Consider the following 24,039-nt stretch of genomic DNA (forward strand, 5'->3'; position numbering starts at 1 on the left):
TGTCAAGCACTGTCACAGGCTGCTCAGGGCAGTGGTGGAGCCACCATCCCTGGAGGGATTTAAATTTTGTGTGGGTGTGGCACTTGGGGACACGGGTTAGTGGTGGCCTTGGCAATGGCAGGTTAATGGCTGGGCTCGGTGGTCTTAGAGGTGTTTAGCAACCAAAACAATTCTGCAGTTCTGTGATTCTGAATTTACTAGAGTGGACTTCAGAGGAAGCAAGGAAAGACATTGTCGTCCATGTCTGAAAATAGCCCACAACAGAAGGAAGGAAACGGATGTCAGTCATTTCTGCTCTTCGTCTCTCATTTCCCCTTGGAAAATTCTTCATTACAAGGTAAATCTGCTTTCTGGAGGAGGTATTTAGAGCCTTCCACTGCTTTTCTGTGTTCTAAAGCATTTGAACTAAATGTTTTGACTGATACCAGCAATTGAACTATTTCCCTTGTGGTGTGTTCCTAGCCTGTGTGTCCAGGGCAACAAACATCCCATGGAAATGCTGCACTCCAGCCAGGAAACTCAGTGCACCCAGTGGGGAAAGAATCAGCGTTTCTCTCTGTGTTTGCTGGCAACTGACAGCTGTCTGCAAAAGGTTTGATTGGGCTAAAAACTGTACTGAGTTGGAATGAAATCATGCAGCACTTTATTTACAGGTCATGAGAGTATGATAAGGCTGGATGTGAGCAGGGATGATAATAATTAATAATAAATAATAATAAATAATAATAATAAACCTAATAGAATTGGGTATTAATTATTAATTTGAAGCACTGCATGAAACATGGCCATGGTAATTAGAAGGACACAGAGTTGGACTCATGCTCACTGTTGCATTTGAGGCAACACAGATTTTAAATACTTTCTGAATATTCTCAACCATGAAGAAAGCCCCAATTCCACTTGGATTTGAATGAGCTCTGTAGGTTGTCTTCATTATCACTCAGTTTTGTTCAGTGGTTTGCCTCTTTATGGTCTGTATTCTGCACACCCTTAGCACCACAACTTGTCCCTGGAAGGTGAAAGCTGTGCTGCTTCCTGCTGTCTCCACTGCAGGAATCATCTTCCTGCCCTTAACAGAGCTTCCCAAACCCTCTCCTGTGGCTCTGAACCTTTAGTTCACAGAAAAACCCAGAGAAGTGGGGGGGAGGGCTGAGGGAGGGGCCTCTCCCCCCAGGTGCATCCCCCTGACATGACTCAATGTGCAGATGAGTGTTGGCACGAGGCAGTGGATATTGTCAGGATTTTAACATGCTTTTTACAAGGAGGCAACCCCCGTGTCTCTGGTGGGAGGGATGGCGTGCACTTAGCAGGTTGCTGGTTTTATGACATGGACATGCACACATGGAGCTTGCATGGCTGAGCGTGTTGTGTCACAGGCCATCTCCTCAGCTGTGTAAGCAGCTGCAGAGCCACTTCAGCGTCAGTCCCATTTGCACTTCATTCCTTAAGAGCTTAATCTTGCAATCCTTCCTACTGCTAGTAGCCTTTACTCACGTGAGTAAGCAGATCTTCCACTTCAGCCCTTGCAGCCTGTAAGCTGCTCCCTGTTCCTAGAAAATCCTCGGTGCCAGGAGGCTTTCCAGCCACAGTGTTGTTGCTGTCATGTTCTTTACAGCTATAATATTTATTCCCTAAAAGCTGCCTCATCCCATCCACTCTGGCCTGGCTCTTCAATGGAGATGCTGGCACAGAGCCTGCAGGCTTCAGTCCCGTGGGCTCAGGGGCTTTGTCTAAGGAGCTGCATCCTGTGAAGTGCTGAACATCTTTGTCAGGTCCAGGCAGGGGCTAAAGCACAGGCCAAAAGGGGAATCACACACAGGGACTCCAGTGCCACTCCCTGAAAATCATGCCCATGCTGAATTCCTGCAGACAGCTGGGCATTGTTCAAGCTTAGCTCTGGTCATCAATAATTTGCAGGATTTCATAGCACAAGCTATGAACCTTCCCAATGTAGTGGTTCTGTGCAGTCCCAAGTCCCTTAAATGTCACCTCTGTATAAACCACATGCTCCGACCCTCTGAAAATCCACATTCTTAGTGAAATCCAGCTTTAGAAAATGCAGGTGTTACAACACCTGTTTTTACTCAGGGAACACATTAATGCAATTAACTTCCCAAAGCCTTACTGTATGGGGAGGAGTGTGCATGGGAGCTGTGAGCAACAAGCATCTCTTTTTCTTCTGGTGTCAGAATTAGGGGACAAAAAAGTTCCATGGGTGGTCCACAGGGAAGGGAGGAATCTTTTCCTTTCTTTTTCTTTTCCCTCCTCCACAAACAAGCAGTAAAGAATACGCTGCCTTCAGCAGGCAGAATGTCTCTATTTGCTTTTAATTGCACCTTTCAGCGAATTTACCAACTGCTCCTTTGCCATTTATTTGCCAGGGGCTGGGGTGTGAAAGGTGGTTATCCAAAGTGTGCTCTGGGAGGGTGGTGATACCCAGCCCTGGGGTTTGTTTGATGACATCTGTGCCCTGACTGAGAGGGATGTTTTAGCCCTGGAATGAAAATAAAGCCAGGAAGCCCTATGAGGTTTTGTTTTCTTGGTTCTTAGAGAAAGCAGCTGCCCACATGTGGTTGGGTTTGAAGGGAATTGAGTGTTTTGTGCCTGCAATACAAGGTCACAGGCTCACAGACCTTTATGTTTAATTGATGCCTTCCCATCCGCAGGCCGCATCTCCCGGCAGGTATCAGTGATCACACCAGAGTTATTCCCAGTGCCAGTCCCTTTAGTGTCCCCTGGAGCTGGATCCCCACTGGAACATGCTCCTGGATGACCTGGGCACTGTGGGAAAAGTCTTTTTTGCACTCTGATATTTCAGAGTGTTCTCATGAACAGTGAACGTCTGTGCCCAAGCCCAGGCAGATTTTCACTCCACGTGAGGAGATGAGCAGCTGGCCCAGGGTCAACCAGACATGCTCTGTGGTTGGCACAGATGTGGATTGGGAACAGAGGTGGAGTTTCAGGAAGCTGGTTCATCCTTGGCTTTGCTCTGTGCCCGTGGCACAGAGGTACCTCCTGTACCTCTGTGTCTGAGCATCAGGTACTCCAGCCTTCTCTGGGATGTTTTGTGTAATCACTTCTGTAGAATAAGATGTGGGCGGATGGGAGAGGTTCCTGCTTCCCCTTCAATGTTCATCCCATTGCAGATGCCAGAGGGGAGTGAGCTCCATCTCCCAGTTCTGTAGCAGAAGCAGATCCAGAGCCCCACACTTGTCCTGGGCTGGGGACAGTGTGACACCTTGGACAGTGTGACACCCTGGACAGTGTGACACCCTGGAGATCCTCTCTGCTTGCCTTGCTCACAGCCTTCAGAGGAAGGAACCTCTGCCCTGTTCACTGAACCCTGTAAGCCACAGCTGAGGTGGGGATTGGGCCTTTTCAGGTCCCTTCCTACCCGAACAATCCAATGGTTCCGTGAAACCCAACCTGTTCAGAGTGGAACCTGCTCAGAGGGGGAGCTCAGGTCTGAAGTGTTTTTACACAAAGCAATTGCCATTAACTTCGCAACCATTTTGAAAGGGAATTTGCTGCTTGCTGGAATGTTGGATTAGCAGCACTTTCAGAACTTGTGGTCCCAGTCTGAGGATGACTTGGATCACACCTAAAAATGTTATTCAAGAAAGTAGAAAAAAGCTGACAGGTTAAACTTATTTTTTAATCACCAGATCAGCTGGATATTAGTGTTGAAAATGTTTTCAGGTGTGTATTTCTTCCTGGAAAAGTTAAGCAGGTACAGGTGTGACTATAGCATAGCTGGCTGGAGATCCAAGGTAGGTTCAGTGCCAAAAAAAGGTTTCAAGAGGCAGCCCCTGCCAGTGCCTTCACCAGGACTGAGAGTGCATCTCTGACTGAGCATCTCCAACAGAGCTCAGAGTGCCCTGGCAATCCGCCATCCTTCTGGAACCTCACTACCACCCTTACCTGAGAGACAGCTGCTGAAAACCCTTCCCTGCCTTCTTTACATATTCCTCCAATGCTACAAAATGCAGATTCCCTGGCCAAATTTTTATATATGCTGCAATTCCATTAAAAAAAATGGTAAATTTAAAATGCTTGCAAATAAAGGCTTGTATTTTATACATAGCTACTTTTTAGTAGTGTTGTGTTTTCAGTACTTCTTTTTTTTTTTTTTTTTTTCAGTTTCTCCTGTTCTGGATGTGTGTTCAAATGTGTTGTTTCCTCCCAAGGACTGTAAACTTTGCACTGTGGGCAAAGAAACCTCAAAAGAATAAGGTTTTTCAGGCAAAATATCCAGGGGACAATATCTGCTTTCATAAAGCTCTGAACATGCTGTTTGCCATCTCCTAATCTTATTCCTGTTTTTTCCTATTTTTTTTTTCTTTTTTTTTAAATGTTGCTGGAGTCTAACTTCTGGTGGCAAAGTCCTTGTACAGAAAAAAGTGACTATTTTAACCAATAGCCTGAAATCACACATTCTTTCATTGAAAACAGTTAATTAGGAATTGAGCTCCGAAGTTAATTTCACCAAGGTCATTCCCTGTTCTATTGGGTCCAGTGACCCTGTCTTAAGTAATCACGGCATTAACATACAAGGTTATAGCTTTCTTTTCAGTTGATGACATAATCTCTTTAATTGGTGTCAGGAGGCCTGCTTATGAAAGGACCATGGAAAACACCTATAGACTATAATTTTACTTTCCCCATTCACAGAGCAAATGAAACAAGCCTTAAGAATGTACTAGAGGCTCATTACATCTCCCAGCCTGTCAACACAAAGCCCCTCCGTTCCAGCCAAGGCATTAGGAATGATCAATTCTGTTTACCCCCAACTCCAGCCCGTGAACTATTAACCTTTTCAGCAAAACTGGTGAATAGTAAATGTCAGATAATCCTCTCTGAGAAAGTTAAGAGGGTAGATAATGCATTTTAATTGATTAAAACTTGCATGAACAAAAGTTTGAAATATCAACAGGAGAATCCCTCGCAATTCCTATTTTTGGTAGGACGTGATCCAACTATTCCGGGTTGACCCTGGTGTCCACTTTAATTTTAGCTTTTCTGAGAGAAAACTTCCCTAAGAACTGTACCTGAAAATTAATATCCTGCTTAGCAAAAATTCTGCTTTTAGGAGACAAGATCCCCTCTGCAGCTTGTGTGCTCGGGCTACCCAGTGCTAAGCCAGGGCAAGATTTACACTTCTTATTGGAGGTGTATTTCAACAAATATCCCTGCAGACCATATTTAAAAAGCTCCAGAAACTAGGTAGAAATACTTTTTTGTGTGTTCTTTTAATTATTTTTTTCTAGGAGTTGCTGTTTAGTTTTTTTCTTTCTTTTTTTCAGTAGTTTGGAACTCTTGCATATTCTGTGATTGATCCCGCTCCCTCACAGGGAATTTTATTTGTCGTGTCTATGAAACCTGTCTGAAGCACTCTCTGAATGGCAGAGAGTCTTAAATTCTACAGTAAACAACACTATATTGTTTATGAAGAAAACAAGATGTATTTCCCCTGCACCACATTTATTCACATCTTCTTTTTTTCCCTATTGCATTCCTCTAAACCTTCCTCTATTTTGCATTTTTATTTTTCACATCTCTTATGGGGGGTTCACAAAACCTTCTTTCCTAGTGCTGCACTTTCCCTTCCCAACATCCCCAGCTCCTGAAGACCTCTCTTAAGTTCATATTTATCAGTTGAAATAAGTTCTTGTATAATTTATGTTTTCTAATTGAAAATAATTTTTTATTTTGTTTAAAAAGGGGAGGAGAATAATTGAATACAATTTGATTGTTTCCAAAGGAACAAAACCTTTTAAGAGAGAGAACTTTAAAAATTAAAGTCTATTTTTTCTTGGTTGTGTCTTAATAACGCATTCATGTCAGCCGTTCCTAAACCATTAACTTGAACAGGCTTTGTTATATTCCGTGTTATATTTGGGGGGTTGTAGGTACAAGTGGGGTCAGTGTTTTACCATCCCTGGAAATATGCACAGGGTAAATGATGGCCTTTGCCCTTCATCCTTTCCCTTTCTAGGAGAGCTGAGGGTGGAAACTGCTGAGCTTGAGCAAAATCCAAGTGAGTTTGTTTTCCTCTGGGATGAAGTTTTGCACCCACCAGCCTTACCCTGGCCAGCTACAATCTCCAAGTGATTCTGCTCTGTGAGCTTCGTGTCATCAATCATGCAATCACCTTTGCATTTTCTCTCATTTGGAGCACCGAGGTGTTTTTTCAGTCTTTTGTGTAGTTTTTTGGAGGAGAATTTGCACTGCTGCATTTCCTGGTGCACAGCCACCTCTCTTTTTTTGATAGTGTGAACCACAGGCTGGTGACAAAATTTTTAGCAGCGGTGGTTTTAAACTAAAAGAGGGTCAAGTGAGATTGAACGTAAGGAAGAAGTTTTTACAATGAGGATGGAAAAAAACTGGCACAGGCTGCTCAGAGAAGCTGTGGATGCCCCATCCCTGGATGTGTTCAAGGCCAGGTTGGATGTGATTCAGAGCCACCTGGTCTGGTGGAAGAACTCCAGATGATTTTGGACATTACCACTGGTTCATCTGGAATTGCACAGTTGCAGACTCAGCTGGCTGATGTGAGCAGAAAAGTTTGACATGATTTATTGCCATTTTCTGCACTTGTGGAGCTCCCAGGATGCTGATCCTTGGCTGTGTTAAGGTGCTCCACAGACTGGATAAACTGCACCTGCTCCCACCCCAAAGAGTTGAGTGCCCAACGGGACTCAGACCCCTCTTCAGGGGCTTGTTTTCTTCTGCTCAGTTTTGCTTGTGCGAGCTGCACGGGGCTTTAGCTTCTCTGCCATTACCTTCTCTCGTTCTGCTTCCTTCTGGACTCCAGATGAGACCTACAAATTAGTCTTGGGAGAGCACTGCTGGTCCAGCTCCCTCAGCTCTCCTGCTGGAGCAGCCACTTTGTAAGGAGCACTCACCCAAACTTCTGCCACAGGCCACAGTAGAGTTCATTGTGCCAAAATTCAGATCTTTTAAACTCACCCCCTTTTTTATTCTATATTTATTTTTATATTAATACCGAGTATTTAGGTAATTTTTATCTCAGAGCACAGTCCTGACTTGATGTGGAGGTAGGGATGTGTGTGTCTGGGGATGCAGTAGGGGAGCCAGGGTAAGGTTTAGCTTGGACATGAGGAAGAAGTTCTTGACTGTGAGAGTGGTGAGGCACTGGCAAAAGCTGCCCAGAGAAGCTGTGGCTGCCCCATCCCTGGGATAATTCCAGGCCAGCCTGGATGGGGCTTGGAGCAACCTGAACTAGTGGGTGACATCCCTGCCCTTGGCAGGGGGCTTGAAAAGAAACGAGATCTGGGAAGATCCCTTCAAACCCAGACCATTCTGTGATTCTGTGATACTTGAGTTTGCTGATAACTTACTGCATGGATTTGGGAATAAAACAACTCATTTCCTCAGACATTGCTGCTCCTTAGTCAGCCAGAACAATTATAAAATTCATTCTGCCTTCCACACCTCAGCTTCCATTCAGAAGTAAGGCAGCTTCTCTTCAACACAGAAACACTCCACAATTTTCTTATTTGTCTCCTCTTTTTTTTTAAGCTTGTTTAAGTCTTCAGGAGCCCATCTTGCCCATTTAGCCACAAAATGCGTGTGCGTGCATGCGTGTGCGTGTGTGCTTCCAGTGAAAAGAAGGGAAAAAAACCTACAGGTTTGAGTTTGTACAATGTTTGCCCCTTTTCCCAGCAGGGATGGGTTTTGAGAGCCAGGAGACAAAAAGCATGGCCTCAACAAGCTGAATTTAAAAAAGAACATCATTTTCGTTATGTAGTCAATCTCAATTACAAGCAAATGTTTTCTCTGTTGAGACTTTTCTCTTTTCAGAGCATTATGCAAGGCTCTTTTGTGGGTTGAGAGAAAGGATCAGTGGTCAATAGGGAGCAGAGTGTTGTGTACAGTGGATTTTTGTATCCTTTAGTCTACTACATAATGCGTTTTGTCAGGAGAACAGCCCAACATCCTGAGCAGATTTGCTGAATTAAAGAGCACAGCAGGGATAGGAAACTTGTTGCTAGGTGACTGACAACTGCTGCATGTCACTATCTCTGTGCCGGAGGTTACTCTTCCCTTTTCTTCCACCACTCAGTCTTGCCTTTTAATCTGCATCTATAATTAACTCTCTTAATACCGTGCAGCCATTTCTCTCCCTCCTGCTTCACCTGGTTCTCTCAACGTTATTTAATCTCAAATGGGGAGGATAAAAACTATTTAATTTTTGTGCTCTGCTTGGCGGGGAGAAGTTGGGCGGTTTGGGCGGCGCAACGTCTCCTGGCGGGGCTGGGATGAGATGGCTCTTAAAAGGCATTTCAGGAGATGTATGCTCTTTGTTCCTCCTAATGCTCAGTGAAACATTGCTGTGTTTACCGTCCTCTCTAAAGCCTGTTTGTTTCAATTCATCTTAATTGAAACGTGATTGCTTTTAACTGTTTAGGTTTGGTGACCTTCCAAGCTCTTTCACTTGTGTATTTTGCAAAATAGATTTTCTTTATACCAGGCTCTTTCTTCAATGACTGGAAACCCAGGGCTGCATCTGGCCTAGATTTGTAGTGGCAGAAGTCAACCAAACAGCAAGTGTTTACCCTGCTTCTTTTTACTCTTATTTTTCTCCTGCTGATCAGCCATCAGCTGTATTTGTGAAGGTCCGTGTTGTTCTGAGGATGGATCTGTATTTGAGAATTACACCCCCAGTTTGCACCCATCAGTCACTCTAGAAATACATTTATTTTCATTTTAATTTTTATTCCAACAGCTGATTCAAAATACAGGTTGTTTGATGAATGTTCTAATTGCAGATATGTGTTTATTTGTTTGGGTTTTTTATTTAAAAAAGAATGACAAGAAAATGTGTTCCACTGCTTATTCCTTGCACTCTTTCAAACAGCACCTTTTTTCTTCATTTTCCGTGCATGTGTTTTGGGGAAGCTCAATTCAGAAGTTCCAAGGAATTAAACCAACAAAAGCTCTTTTTTCTTCTCACAGGTTTGTAATAAAGCTGCGATCATGGGAAGTGTGTACCTTAGACACTCTTTATACTGAAAATTAGACAGCAATTTAAGAAGAATGGCCAGGCAGATGGGAGAAGTGCTGCTGGTGAAATTAGGTGGCAGTTGTTGCTTCTGGGGGACTGTCCCCTCTTTGCTCAGTGGAGTGCTCAACTTGAGCAATTTAAAGGAAAAGGAAGAAAAAAAAAAATCCCAGAGACTGTTAAGTAGCTGCTTGTAAGCAGGAGCTCTTTCCTCACCAGTGCAAAAGGTTTTACTGACACCAGGAACTGTAAATTGTGTCAGTCTCTATCAGCTTCTCTGAAAAGGGTCCTCTGGGGGCAGCCTCGGTCAGGAGCAGGTGGATTAATGAGCACCACCTGATTAATGTCCACGAGGAAGATGTTTTCACAAGGGCATGGAGTGATAGGACAAGGGAAAATGGCTTTAAACTGACAGAGGACAGGGTTAGATTCGAATTTAGGAAGAAATTCTTGACTGTGAGGGCGGGGACACCCTGGCACAGGTTGCCCAGAGAAGCTGCAGATGCCCCATCCCTGGGAGTATCCAAGGCCAGGTTGGATGAGGCTTGGAACAACCTGGGCGTGTGGAAGGTTGCAGAGATCATCTGGTAGGGATCATCTAGATCCAGCCATCCACCCAAATGATGCCTCCAGATCTTCTATTTCTAACCCTCCTGTTGGAGCTGGATGGTCTCTCAGGCCCCTTCCAACCAAACCATTCTGCAATTCTGTGATTCCATGAGCTTGAGCTTCAAGTTTGTAGCCTGGGGATGCGAGTGGAGCGACTTTCACCCGTAATTGTGGCGGAGTCTGAGTTGAAATATTCACAATCACAGATCAGTATTGAAAACCTGGTGAATAAATTACATTCTGTAATTTAGGATCAAGCTCATAGCATCACCCTGGCCTCAGGCTCATGCTCTAGGTACAGAAAAAGTTATTGCCTTTCTCTCCCTGACTCTGAGGGTCATGGACACAGAAGTGTTCTGGCAATGTAGAGGGAAGTTCCTGCTAAGTATCTAAAAGGATGTAATTTTCCTGAGTGCAAGCTCTAACCCCAGAGAAAGCCCCTGCAGCACCCATTCATGTTTGCCTTCAGCAGCTCCTGAAGAATTACATTACTGCAGGAAAACAGGATCTCCAGCAGGACAAGGTACAAACCACCCCCATTGTCATCTGATGCCTTTCCTCCTCACATCCTCGGCTTGCAGCTCCCTCTGAGCTTTTTCAGTTTTTAATGCAGCCCTTGTTAGAGATGCAGCTGTTGCCACAATCTGTGTCTGCAAAGCAGAGCCCTTTTCAGGCACCAGTCCCCAGGCATGAATGGGAGAAGAGCAGGGAAGGTGAAAGGAGGTGGTGAGGGAGAAAGATGACAGAGAGGGATAGCTCCAGGAAATGCTGGTCCCTCTCACAGCACTGACCAGTCTCTGGACACAAAGTCTGCCCAAAGGTTTTTTCCCAGGTGTTGCACATAAAACTGTGATAAAATCTATGACCCTACTGGCTGTAGCTGTGTTGCCATTGCAGAAGTTCATTGTATGGGCAGGAAGATCATGAGAGAAACGGGAGATGTCCCTCAAGGCCAGGTCTCGTGTGCAGTGCCTGGAGACACTTCCAGGCTTCTCCAGGAAGGTTCTTGTCATGCCTTGCCTGGGAAGGAGATGATGAAGAGCAGGAGGACAGTTTATGGCATTAGCTACTCTGAGGTGACACCTGCTTGTCTGCTCTCCTCCCCAGGAAGATGAGATTAAGTTCCTTTCTGCAGTGAGGGGAGTGGAGTCCCCATTCACGTCCCACCTCTTGCTTTTCCCACCTTGCCACACAATGGATCTTTAATTGGCTGTACCCTTCTTTGTGCAGCACTGGAGGCAGATCACTTGACCTTGCTGTGGGTTTGTTTTCTAACCTGGAAAAATGTGTGAGGTGCCTTCATACCATACCTGAGACAAAAAGTTAGGAATTGCGTGAGGAACGTGACTGAGCATCAGCCACCACACCTGCTTGGCACAAAAATGCAGGTGCCAGTGTGGGATTCAAATACACTCCCAGGGACTCCTTTGCCAGGGAACATGAAGGAAATGCTACTTATAAAAGATAAAATATAGAGATAAAAATATAGAAGTATTACTTGTACCCTCTCTCTGCTGGAAAAAGCAGGAATCCTAAGGGTAGAAGGAGTGTGGAGTCACAGGTCTGGAACAAGCAGTCCCTCAGCAGGGGAAGTTTTTCTTCCTCTAGGAAGTTTTTTTGTTTCATTGTTAAGAGCATAAATCCAGATTTAGACATGTAAATTGGAGAGTACAATATATGTTTCATACCCCAAACTATCCTTGACCCAGTAAAAGGAGGAGCAGGTCTGCATCTCAGGGATTGCTTCCTGACTCGTCTTGATCTCACTTATTAATAAATTTATGGACTCTGAGATGACTTGGCCAGACTGTATTCTTGTCTAAATTTAGCAGTCAATTTGGTTTATTGCTTCAGGGCTGCATTGAAGAAGAATCAACAAAAAAGCATCCTTTTTTTTTTATCACTGGAGTTACAAGTGCATTTGTGTGAAAATGGATCTGAGCTTGGAAATAACAGCAATTAATTATTTATTAAGCACACGTTGGGAATGGGCTTTTTAAAAAAAAACCACCACCTTGCACCTCTTTTCCTCAGGGTCTCTTATTTCTATTTGACTGTTGCCTGTATTTTGCACTGGGTTTGCCAACACCATTCCCTGGACCCAAAAAATGCTGCTGGAGACTGTGGGGAGGAAGGGGATGTCTCTGAGCTGGCACAAGGAAAACAGGTGCTCTTGGTGAGGGACTGATGCTGGAACTTTTTCAGGGCAGGTTTCTGTCATTTTGGGGGCCTATAAAGCATCTCACATATTTTAATTTGCTCTGCTGAGAAATAAAATTTAATCGTGCAGTGAAATCAATAGGACCAAGTAAAACATATCTGGAGCCATCTGCTGCCTAGTTAGAGCACAAAGAGAGACAGTTTCCCAAATTACTCTTTCAATGGAAAATGAGCAGCAGGTTTTATAACAGAATTTCATCTTGTGGGAAACCAATCAGAAATGCTTTTGTACCCGAATTTAGTGACTGGCTGCGTCCCTCATAATCTCTCACTGAGGCTCCAGCTCTGGCAACTGTGAAAGAGTCTGCTGTCTTGTTTTGTTGAAGGAAAAAAACCCAGTGGGAATTAGGTTAAGATCTCCCCTCCTTGCCCCAGTTCTCAGTCATGTGAGGAGTTGTTGGTTCAGTGTCTTATTTTAACTCATTTTCAAGGCTCAGGTCTGTAGGAGTGATGAAAACTCTCACTGTGTCTCCCCTGCAGTCTCTGCCCCCTCTTTTTGATCAACCAGGTTGCTCAAAGACCCATCCAGATGGGGTTTGGACACTTCCAGGGATGGGGCAGCCAGAGTTTCTCTGGGCAACCTGTGCCAGGGCTTCACCACCCTACAGGAAAAAAACAAAACAAAACAAAACAAATATTTAATCTAAACCTGCCATTTGTCAGGTTAAAGCCATTTTCCCTTGGCCTATCACTCCACACTCTTGTCAAAAGTCCCACTCCATCTCTCCTGGAGCCTGTTAAGGTATTGGAAGGAGTTCTGAGGTCTTCTCAGGGCCTGGAATGTTCTGTCAAGCCCAGGTTTTTCTTGCTCTTTATTTCAAACCACTTAAGAATGACAGAAATGCAGAAAATCATCAAAACAGGAATTTCCATTCATTATTTTCCTGATCAAACATTAAATTCTTTAGAAATGTAACCAAACTTATGTTTGTTTATGGAGTAGGGAGCTCTGCTGCCATTAAATTAGTTGTGACATTTTAATGTAATTAGACAACATTAGTGTCAGATATGATTCATTAATGGACCTTGATCTTTGGTGGTTGTTCAAAATTGATTTTTGCAATGGAAATCTATGTTGGATGGAGGGAAAAAATCATAAATTCACCTTTCTGCTAAAATGCTCAGCTAATTGACATAAGTACATTAATGAGAGCAACACACTAATAGGATTATATCAATATTCCCCCTGCATCAGTTAGAGACCCAGCAGCAATGGTCATTAATTATTGCTTTACAGTAATCCTTGGCAGCTTTTATAGGAGGTGGATTGCCCTTCCTTCAGAAGATCTTTCTGCTTTGTTATTTTCCACAGATTTGGGGCTTTGCTGTTGTTTCTACCAATGTAATCCCATTGGTCAAAACTTCAAGGCTGGGTGCCTAAAATTAGTCTCCTAAATCTGTGCTTTGATAACTGTCCAAAACAGAGCTGTATTTTTTTCCTCTCAGAACTGAAATTCCAAGACATCAGGTGAAACATTTAAAATACTGATGTTTTTGAAGTCAGAATGTAACTATGTTTGAAGGGGATTTGCAAGACCAGGAAAGATATTGGTTCAATTCTCACTAAAAGTCAGATTTTCTAAAGAAATATATATAAATCTGTTTTAACATGTTCAGGCTGAAAATTTTGTCTAAAGATTTTAGCAGAATTACTCCTAATTTCTGCTAACACTTTTATATCCTCTGTTTGGCTGTATTAAACCAAATGAAAATGTTAAAACTACTGAGTTTTAGATACAAGCCAAAAGTGATAAAATCTTCCTGCTATTTTAGAATGAACTTGGTTTTGTAATGTTAAAAGCAACAGTGATATTTAATCTCTAAACATGGGTTTAGTGATCCTTGTTTATCTTTTATGCCAGGTTTTGTTTATCATGTCATTCCGTTTATTTTTTACTCCCAATAGTGTGAAATAAAGCAGCCAACACACAGGGCTGCTCATAGTGCAGCATTTTAGCCACATTTCTTGTGCTGGGGTTTCCTGAGCAGAGAGTATCTGTATTTATATAAACCAGCAGAGATAGGGACTATAACCCCACTGCTGTGTACAAGGATCTGCAACTGAAATGTGCAGCCAATTGCTCTTACATCTCTCAGAATCTCTCCTTCCACGTAACCAGGGACAGGACAAGAGGAAACCGCCTCAGTTTGTGCCAGGGGAGGTTTAGTTTGGATATTCAGGGAAATTTCTTCATGAAGGGGTTGTCAAGCACTGGCACAGGCTGGCAGGGAAGTGATGGTGTCACCATCCCTGGAGGTGTGTAATGTGTAAAAGTTGTGTGGATGTGGCACTTGGGGACATGGGTTAGTGGTGGCCTTGGCAGTGCTGGGTTAACAGCTGGACTTGGTGGTCTTGTAGTGCATTTCCAAGGTAAAATAATCCTGTGATTCACAAGCCAAGAATGATGCAATTGTTTGTTCACGCAGATGCACGAGCCAATTAAATGCAGCTAAAATGCAGCACAGGTTAATGAAGCAATGCTGTAACATGAGGTAGTGATGTCTCAGCTGCAGTGGGGGTGTGTCCTTTGTCCCCCAAATTTCTGCCCCTGCTGCCTCCCCCACCTCACCTCCTCTCAGCTGAGGTGCTGCTTGGCCAGATGTTCACATCTGGACATGGGGAAACAGCTGTACCCCGCCTGTCCTTCCTCAGCCAGGGACTCACCTGCCTCTCTTCTGTTCCTTCTCAGTAGACCTGCAAAGAAATCAACATTTCAGACGTGACTGAAAACAGACAGTGAGATCCAGAGGCTGGGCTAAGCACAGTGTGGTTCCCTCAAAATCAAACCCAATGAAAAGGTGAAGTTTTTTCCTTCCAAAAATTATAGTGAAGAGTCAGACATGGCCAAACATCAGCTTCACTGCTGGGCATAACCAGCTCAGGAGTTTATTGTGCTGAGCCCTGAATGTGAGCTTTGAAAAGGTGCTGGTCATGACACAAGTTCAGATCAGATCTAAAAGACTGCCAGATTGAGAGAGGGGAGGAGAAAAGCCTGAGGGCTGAGGGCCAGAAAGATTTGCTGCTAAGTGTATATATTTGTCTCTCGTTTGGGTGATGATTCTAGTTAGAGCATCATCCCTGCAACCAATATAAGTGGGGTTTTTTTTTGTTGTCTTATAGCTTACACAAGTATCTTACATGTGTGCAAGGGAGCGTGAGGAGCAGCTGTCTGGCTTTAAAACCACTTTTAAATCCCCATGCAGGGGAGATCTCTGCTCCTTGCTACCTCCAGAGCACACCCCCAGCTCACACAAACACCTCTGCTCAGGTAGCTTCAATAATTTGCCTGGTCAGAGGAAGCCAGGGAGTGAGTGGTAAAACATTCTCCCACCAGTGGTAAACACTCTCCCATCAGATGGGAGAGAACACTCCTGTCTGGCCTGCAGATCCTCAGGGACTCATGTGTGATGCTTCAGAGACCCACCAAGGGCAATTAAGAAAAGTCAGCCTTTAAAAGGCATGAAATATCAGTGCTTGCTCCTGCTGGAAAAAGAGACATTTATCAGTCAAAACAAGCTGAAAGCGGTTTTGCTGAAACAGCTTACCTTAGAGATGTCCCTGACTTTATGAGCCACATCCCAAAATTCTCCTGTGTCCAGGACTCCCCAGGCATAATTCCTGTCCCATGGAGGTCCGTGGGCAGCTGATGAGACATCAAGGGCTTCCTGCTGTGGGCAGGGGACCAACAACTATCCCCGGCTGACCCAAGAACAGAGTGGAATGGGTTGGAAGAATCAGAGAAATCAGAGTGGTATGGGTTGGAAGAGACCTCAAAGACCATCTAATTCCACCCCCTTTCCATGGGCAGGGACAGCTTCCAGCAGACCAGGTTGCTCAGAGCCTCATTCGACCTGGCTTTGAACATTCCCAGGAATGGGGCAGCCACAGCTTCTCTGGGCAAGCTGTGCCAGTGCCTCACACCCTCACAGGGAAGAATTTCTTCCTGAGTCCTAAATCTTGGCTACCCCTCCCCATTTCCTAGCCTGATCACCTCTCACCCACCATGCCCTGCTGCAGGAGCCACAGCTGCACTCAGAGACACCCAAATCTCCCTTTTTCCTCACAGTGCAGGTGGGACCCCTCTGCAAGTCACCACTGCCATCCCACAGAGCTCAAAAACTACTCCAGAGCAGGCACTGAGGTGGATGGGCTGGGGAAGCAAGGACAGGCACAGCAGCATTGAAGACCCACATCTGGACAGGCTGATGCAGAGGAGGAGCAGCCATCCCTGTTGTCACGTGGTAAGTGGATGAAGGTACCAAGGGTTTTATTTATTTAAGGTCATGGAAGAAAAGGGTCTTCAAAAACTACTGGAAGTCAGTGAGGGGATGACTTTGTGAAGCACCTGGGGAGGGCTGTGAGTGGTGGCAGGAGGGGAAAGTGCAGAGGAGTTGGTGCATAGGGCATGGAAAATGCGGGGGAGAGCTGGAATTATGCAGGGCACAGAGGCAAGGACAAGGAGCTTGAATGAGCTGCAGCAGAGAAAGGGGGAGTTAGTGAGTGGTTGTAAAAGGCTGGGCTGATCTTGGCAAAGACAAAAAAGGATTTCAACAGCTCTGTTCTGACTGGGTGTCAGGGAGGATGGAGAAAAGGAAGTTTTATTGAATAACTAATAAGCAAATAATCAGCGTGGATTTTTATGAATGCAATTTGAAAGGCAGAATTTAGCCCCTCCCTTTGTTTTCTCCACACACAAAAATTTTGAGTCCTGCCATTTCTGGGAACAGCTCTGGTATTTTATTCAGCTTTGCTGTCATTTGTATTGAACTTTTCTTCCTCTGACACATGAATGGTAAATATTTTCATTTCATCTTGACTCAGGACTTACTCTGAGCTCTCTTACTCCAGCTCTATGTTGCTGCAAATCCATCAGTAACATTGTGTTGTCCCCAGTTTTTTATAGATGTAAATGAAAGAAGAGTTAAGCCTTATATTTGGATCAGGAGGCCTGACTGCCTTTTAATAGAAGCATAATGAAACCATCAAGAGTTTTCATTCAATTAGACTTTTTCTCCCTCTGGCAAATGATTATAACACATTTATAGCATAATGGGCAATTACTTTATACCCCTTGTCTGTTGACATCCTATTAAGCCTACATTTTCTGTCCCTAACAAAGAGATCAGATATAATTGTTAGGAACTACAAGGAATACATTAAAACTACCAGAGTATATTTAAGCACAATGAATATGGATCTGTTAGTGAGATGCATGATGTGCAGTGGCAGATTCCTCCACTCCTTTCTGCTCTGGGGAAATATCAATTACATATTCTTCTATTCCTTCATACATTAACTTTTCCTCCAGTGTCAAGAATGATCTTTGTGCTGAGTGGGTGTTGATTCTACATTGAATCCTGTACTTGTGGATATGAGCCTGAGAGGTGCAATGAAGGCTGCAGAGGAAAGTTTAGCCCCTGGAAGATTTGGAGACGTGTATTGGTGGAGGATTTTTAAACCTGCAGCTGGCAGGCAGGGCAGGCAGGGCAGGGGCAGGAACTGATGGAGTCACCTCTCTTGTGAAGCACAGTGGGTGCTTGTAGCAATGCTGATGTTTTCTTTAGCTCAATGACATTTCTTATCCAGCCTCTGCAGTGCTCTGCTACCTTGGGATGTCCTGCCAGGCAACAGGCAGATGAGTTCAGCTGAGTGGGTGTTGGTGGGAGCTGTGAGCACACATCCCTGAGAGCACAGAGTCAGAAAAGCTTTTACAGGGGGATTTCAACAGGAGAAATCCAACAGATCCCCACTCAGGAGCAGCAGCCTGCAGGGTCCACTCTTGCACAAACTGCTGCTGCTCTGGGGCTTTCCTGTCTCAGCACCAGAGATCTCATGGGCATGGCAACAATTCCCTAATCCTTCTCATCCTGCTGCAGGCTCAGGTCTCAGGGATGCTGTTAGGTGGGAGGCCAGGAAGCATCTCCAAGTTGCACTACCTCTGGTTGTGGTCATCAAATCTGTGGAATTACTCTGCCTGGAGATGAACTATACAAGTATTGGCTGTGTAAAATTCTGTGGGACATGAAACTGTGTGAACATGTACAGGCTTTTGCAGACTGTGGATCTTCACCTAAATTCTTCTCTCCCAGCCCTCGTGGTGTTCCAACTCATCCCAGCTCCTGGTAGCAGCAGCGTGGCCATCTTGTCACTGACACTTTAAAGGGTGACAAACTGCACACAAAGACCTTCTTCACCTGCCTGGCTTTGTGCTCTTGCATTATCCTCTGTGGTCACACACCCATGACTGGTACAGGAGAAGCAATGCCACATCCTGACACGGTCACCTGGGAATTTGAGCACACTCCGGTAATTCCTACCTGGCCATGCAACAGCATCAGTTCACAGCTCAGGAATGACATTACAAAGAGCAGCTCTGAGGACCAGGGGTGGAGGAGTCACCCTGAAAGAGACATTGCTCAGGTGCTCCATCCACAGGGTCAGGGGAGTGGGACAGAGCTTGGTCTGTGACAATTTCCATGGCAGCACAATCTATGTCAGGACCACGTGGGACCTGAGGAAGGCGGTGAGATCAGCGAGTAAGACAAAACCACGTAACCTGCAGGTCTGAAAGACCATTAACAAGACTCTAAGAAGACTGTTTTCCACCATTATTGACAGCTTTGGGGTTTGGGGATGCTTATCCCCAGCTTCTTTTGAAACATCCACATGTGGATGGGTTTTCATGCGGGTTGAGTTGTTGCCTCTGCTGATCTCCAGAAAGCTCTCAAGCAGTGGGGAATTTCTCACAAAGTCAGGCTAAAACTGATGACAGGCTTGGGGCAAAGAAGCAATCTGGGCATAAATCAGGCAGACATTTGCCATTGGTTTAGGTCTACTAACTTTCTCTCTAACTTTTTTTTTCTCTCTAACTTTCAACTTTTACCCACAGAGTGGGGTAAAATATCCTCTCAATGTCACCCAAGTCCTCACTGCCACACAATAAAGGTGTTAAACATTCTGAAGGTGCAAATTTAACACCCCGGGGGTGTTAAAATCACTGTCAATGTCAGAGGGGCAGGCAGGGACACGTCACTGGCATGTGGGGACTGGCACTTGTGCTGTGCTGGGAGCCCCTCTGAGCCTGAATCTGTCACCACACTGTTTGTGATCCCAGTGGTGGACTTTGGTGAAGTGGGGATCCCTTTCCATGCCTTTCCCCCCATGTTTCTATGCACTTATCTATAGAATAAGAGTGCAGACATCTGTGCTTCTGCTTGCTGTTGGCTCTTGTCTCTTCTTCCCAAAGGTTTAAGCATTACTTTTTTTCATGTTCTACCTAAATCATCCATTCCACAACCATCTGTCACAGATTTCATTTCTAAGTCAATTACCTGGGTTTTCTGAAATCAAATACCCGTGTACCTTCTGTTTTCAGAGTAAATATGAATTTCATTATATTTTATTATTGTTTAATAGCACCAGGGACACAATGTTTGGAGGCAGCCTGAATTTTGATTCAAAATGTCAGTTCTTTTTCTGAATAGCTCCATCAACTGGAAACCTTCCCCATCAGCTCTTTCATAAAGCAAAAGGAGACAAATGGGCAGATAAGCTAACCAGGGAAGAAAGAGATATTCCTTCCCTTGACCTAGAAGCCTGGCAGGACCTTTCTTCAATGCATTGTATTATGTAGTGGTTTTCACTATTATGCATATATTTAGCAACAGCCACTCACCAATCTGCAAAGGGTGGTGAAAGATGGAATTCAAGGGAGGAAAGAAACACCAGGGATGTTTTGTCTCTGCTTTTATATTTCCAAGATTGCACTGGAATATGCATGAGAATTTCTCTCCATTGTTACGTGGGACTTCATATCTTTCAATACCTTTAGCATCTCTCCATTAATTTACTTCCTGTGACATTTCTGAACAAAAACCCACTTCAAATTGCTGTCAAGATCAATCCTAAAGCAGCTCTAATTATAAGCAAAAGTAAAAAAATGCACCACAGTGTAATGAGGAATACAGGGACTCGCTGGAGGACATACACCTGAACAGTCTCATCCTCCAGCTGGAGAAAGATCAGGAAAGACTTTGCCTAGAAGCTGGATTTTATTATATCCTAGGCAAGTTATTTTTGCTGGGTTCCTACTTTGCAGTATTCTGGCTTACAAAAAACTTTCTGACTTCTTGAGTGCTTGGTACGTGCTGGTGTTTAGATTCTCTAATTTAAAGAGATTCTCTAATTTCCCTGCTGGGAAAAAGTACCTATAACTGTCCATGTGTTGTCCTTTTGGTTCAGCTCCCATCTGGTCAAAGGCAGTTCATTCTGAAGTTTTGGTATCAGAGAATTCAACACTGGATTAACCTGAACCTTCAGGGAGAGTTTGATCTTCAGTCATCATCCTTCACCAGCAGTCCTGACCTGGCAGAGTCCTTCTGCAATTGCAGCATGAATTCCTGTGCAAGAGGATTGGAAATACAGTTTCTGGGCACAGAGGAGCTGGTGTTTCTGTGGCCTAAGACCAAACACAGGAGTCAACCCCCAACCAGCCAGACTCAGAGGGGTGCTGAAGTAGAGCCACATGAAAAGTTGGCATTTTTTGTGTCTCTTCACTGCATTCAGCACTGCACATGTCACAGCAGATGAGCATTCCTGTGAAAACTTCAATAAATGGAATAAACCAGTGTCTTACCAAGTGCCTACTACAGACCCTGTCTGTGTTCTTGTATTTTCCAAACCCTGAGTAGTGAGAAAAAGCCTCCAGGTGAGCCTCACACACCTCCCAAGTTCAACAGCTCCAACAGTCATTGTTTCTTCAAGGACATTTTTATATTAAAAAGAAAGGCCAGCTCATTTAAAAGGTTTTCAGTCTCTTGTAAAAGCTTTTAGAAGCAAGAAGTGTGTCTCAAGTTAATTCTGTCCTTGGCTCTGTACTAATCCCAGAAATGAGACCATTTCCTTGGTTATCTACCAATCATTGCAAGCTCTGTTTCAGAAGTGGCTGAGAAGTCCAGAACACTTGGTAGATGAAGCATTCAGAGTCCAACCTTTCCACAGGGAAAAAAAAAGAAAAAAATCCAAATATATTTTTCTTTGTCAAAGTGATTATTGATTGGCTTAAGGCAAAGCTGGGGACTAACCATATGGGGATGTCTGTTATACGATTGGATTAGTGCTTGGACCCAACCCCACTCCAGCTCTATCTCCAGGATCAATAGAGGATGCTAAAGAATGATTAGCCTTGCAGCTGCGTTGTGTCTTGTGGTTCTTCAGTCACAGAGGGGAGAAAAAAAGATAAACTCATCAGGGGATTTAGAAAAATTAACATCATGTCTATAAAACACCATTTTATTACTTCTTATATTGGGAATATTCAGCAGTAATCAGCCCCACAGAAATATCAAACATAGGTTCTTATTTAGTTCAGCTTGTTGTTCCAGCCTAGCAGATGCAAACTCTTCAATGTTTTGGCTGTAACTTTGCTTGTAAAAAATATCAGAGAATTAGATAAGAGTAATTTCTTTCCTAAAGGATGGAGATGCACTGATTTTACTCAAAAAACCACAAATTCATGAGAACATTATAAAGCTTTCTCTATATTTTTTTTTCAAAAATATACTACCTTCCTTTTATTCTGCCTTTAGAATACAGCACAGGGCTTTACTGCTTGCAGATGAATGTGGAAAAATAGGGTTTAGTACAAAAGGACCCCCTACCTTCTAATACTAGAGATGGCTTGGGTTACTAATCCCTATTTCTAGGAGCAGATGCTGATTGTCCTATTAATCAAAGCAAATCATTAGGCATTAATTACACTTAGTAACAGAATAATTGCTTGGTTTACCTAAACTGTGGTAGGAATTTTTTTTTTCTTTCTGAGCAGGATAAGCTTATTTAAATGATGTCACAAGCACACACACAAAGCACAATGAAAGCAGAGCAGAATCTGGTTTGTTTTGCATGCGCATGAGGTGAGCTGGACTTGGAAACAGCATCTGTAGGGCTAAGAAAAGACCAGTTCAGAGATGTTCTGGCACAAGGGATGATTGTTGAGATATAAGAGAAGATAGTCAATAAATCTTGTATCCTGATTGCTGAAAATGCTGGGAACTGGGGGGTTTTCTGCCTCCCCGGTTTGGATGCTGGGTGATCCAGTCTTTCCATTACAGCATGGGAAGGTGAGTGGCTCAAATACACCCCCAGGAGTTAGCAAAATGCCTTCCCTGATGAAATAAAAGAAATAAAGATCCAGGGGTATGGTCTAACAGTGATTATCATCTTTAGTGTGTTCTTTGATCAGAGTTTATTTGCTGGGGAAAGGGAGGCCCCTTTCTGAGAGTCTGGTGCTGTAACAAAAAGCTGATGTGACCAGACTCATGCCCACAGCACCCACAGCAGCTCCAAGTGCTCAGAAAGGGAAGAGCTCCTGCGTGAATGCACACCTTAAACATCCACGTGAACAGTGTTGGCTTTTCCTGCCAGCAGCTTTAAAAAGACCATGTCTTCCCTGGAAAGAAGGACTGTGCTCCTGGTGAATAAAAATAAAACTCAAAATATTTTTCTCCACCAAAACTTAGAATTGCTTGCACCAGGTTTTCACCTGAAACTCCTGGAGCTAAAATCTCAGCACAGCTTCACAGTGTTTATTCCCCATAAATGTTCTATGATTGTGGCATTTCAGTGGCATATGGGTCTGTTTTCAGTGGGAATCCTGGGGTGAATCGTGTTTGTGCATTGTTAAGATCATAATTCAGCTTTATCAGAATCATGACTTCATGCTCAGAGGATAAGCCTTTATGTAAGAGACACTCAGCTTGCTTCCAGGAAAAGATTAATTGTACCCTGCTCAATATGCAGCTCAAACAACCAAAATATGCACCATCACAACTGAAATTAAATCAAATTAACCAACTTAGCTCTTTCTCCCACTTGTTCAGTCTAATAAAATATTGGAACAGCCTGCCCAGGGAAGCTATGGAATCACCATCCCTGGAAGTATTCAAAAAATGTGTGGACCTTGTAGCACATAAAAATAACAATGATGGTGACAAAGCCATTATTAACATGTTAATTTTTACGCCCTTTGAAAACAAGACATACTGGGAGACTGTCCAGAGACAGGCCCAGCTCTCCAGAGGTTACATAAAACAAATAAATGTAGAGATTTGCCACTGACATAAATAAAATAAGACTGGCCTCAGAAATGGTGACATGGTGTTTACAGCTGTTCCAATTAGAAGTTTATTTAATGGCAGTGGCATACCAGGATGTCAGTGCCCCATCCCTTGAAGTGTTCCAGGCCAAGTTGGGTGGGGCTTCCAACAACCTTCTCTAATGAAAGGTGTCCCTACCCGAGCCAGGGGTGTTAGAATTGTCTGTAGGTCATGTTTAAGGTCCCTTCCAACCCAAGCCATTCTGGGGCTCTGTTAGTGCCTTAAACCCATCAGCAGTTTATTTGGACTCTGCACTGATTCCACACCTTTCTATGCCCATATGTGCTTTGGGAAGCAGGAGGCTGAGGTGGGTGTGGAACTGGGATTGTGCTGCTTCCATGTGCACACACCTCTGCTTGCACATATTCAGTTTATGAAAACAAAGTTCTTGTGCTCATAAAGACACAAACAGCCAGATCTGCCAGACAGAGGAGCGTGTGAGTGGTGCTTGTACCAGGCTGTAAGCACCAGCAAGGGGAACAAAGCTGAAAAGTGACTTGTGCCTTGTCCTTGCTCTGCTTTCCCTGGCTCTGGGGTGCAACCAGACCCAGTTAACATTTGACTTCTTATTAAACAAACTCTTCATACAAAACAAATTTATCACATGATAAATATTACCACTTATGGACAACTGTTATCAACAAAATAATTTGTTGAAGTTCAGCAGGTACTTCTGGCTGTCACAAAGAGATGGAGAAAGAAGTGAGCTCCGAGTTCAGGGGCTTGGCTCCATCCTTTACAAGAATCCCACCCCAGTGACAGGGGCATCCTCCATTTGTAATGCTCTAGGTGTCCTTGCAGTCCCAAGAGTATATCCAAGAAGCTGGCCAGCCACAGGTCCTGTTCTGCAGCATGTCAGCAGCTCAGCTGCAGCCATTCCTTTCTGTGGAGCCGGCGGGGCTGGAGCAGTGCCTGGATTTAGTGCAGCCCACTTCACAAACCAAGAGCGGCCGCTTTGGCCTGCCCAGGGCAGCTCTGCAGAACAACAGGGCACGTTGTCAGCAAGCACCAAATGAAAAGATACTTTA

The 24,039-nt window shown here is 44.1% G+C and overlaps 1 long non-coding RNA gene across 1 annotated transcript; it reads left to right on the forward strand.

Annotated features, from left to right (window-relative positions):
- Positions 1 to 219: 219 nt before the first annotated feature.
- LOC128809292 (uncharacterized) lies at positions 220 to 20,476 on the forward strand. Its single transcript, XR_008437678.1, has 5 exons — positions 220 to 337; positions 463 to 592; positions 14,545 to 14,653; positions 15,927 to 16,096; positions 20,097 to 20,476. It is a non-coding gene; the product is annotated as an uncharacterized LOC128809292 (long non-coding RNA).
- Positions 20,477 to 24,039: the final 3,563 nt, after the last annotated feature.

Source organism: Vidua macroura, chromosome 6, assembly GCF_024509145.1.
Source record: "Vidua macroura isolate BioBank_ID:100142 chromosome 6, ASM2450914v1, whole genome shotgun sequence".
NCBI lineage: Eukaryota > Metazoa > Chordata > Aves > Passeriformes > Viduidae > Vidua > Vidua macroura.